Source organism: Dipodomys merriami, unplaced genomic scaffold (genome assembly GCF_024711535.1).
Source record: "Dipodomys merriami isolate MVZ:Mamm:240054 unplaced genomic scaffold, mDipMer1.0.p SCAF_298, whole genome shotgun sequence".
NCBI classification, from domain to species: domain Eukaryota; kingdom Metazoa; phylum Chordata; class Mammalia; order Rodentia; family Heteromyidae; genus Dipodomys; species Dipodomys merriami.
In genome coordinates, this window is record NW_027204470.1 from 734,038 (window position 1) to 735,116 (window position 1,079).

The window sequence follows — 1,079 nt, forward strand, 5'->3', positions numbered from 1 at the left end:
ATTGTTTTCCAAGACTTTACCTGTGGCATCTAATTTATCCTCACAATAATTGTATAAAGTGGAACTACTTACGTTTTTAATCCTCAGATTATGATATTGAAGTCTTCAGAGTTGTAATTACTAGTACAACATTGCACACATGGTAAGTGTTAGCCTGAGGTCCATCTCCGACTATATCAATTAACCTAATTCTATTTTATGACTAAAATACCAGCACTAGTCTACAAATTCGAGGAAAAATTCCCTGCAGATCCAGGCCAGTCAAGGTGGCAAGCTAGACAAGTTGGTGTGCAACTGATGCCACTGATGATGGGTAGGCTAAAAGGACAGATCAGGGGCATGTTCTTGTGGAAAGGGAACCCCTATCCTAAAATTAACCACTGATATGATGCAGGCCTGCAAGAACAATATACCCCAAGTTGAAATCCCCACATTTTCCCACAACCAAAATAAGTATATACATTAACATCCAAAAACTTAATACAATTTGTTTTTTCTTCTAATATCAGCTTTATCTGATTCTCATATGATGTGACAGAATAATTTCTTCATTAAACATGATAATTTAAAAAGACCTAGAAAATTCTTTCTCACTTATTAAGTACAAATGAATGGCAAATTGCCTCATTTCTTACATATTTGACTACCACTATAAATTTGTCTTATGATTATTATTAATAGTAATATATTCTGATTTATTACTTCACTTTGTAACAGTTTTTAAACTTTTTGCTTTTCTGCTGAAGTTGAATTATTTAAATAGTATCATCAAAGTATATTCCTTGGGTATTTAGGGCAGTTTTTTACAAAGTTTTTAACCAATGGCTTCTAAGAATTCTTTTAACTTTTTTTGTCGGTTGTGGGGCTTGTATGAATTCTTAATTGATATATTATTTGGTTTATTTTTAATTTCAAGTTAATTTTATTGTAATGGTAATGTACACAGGGGTTACAGTTACATAAATGTGGTAATGAGTACATTTCTTAGGGAAGGAACATTGTTATATCTTCCATGGATATGTCTACACTCAAAACAAGAACTACTGATGCTTTTGCTGTTGCTATTGATCAATGGGTAC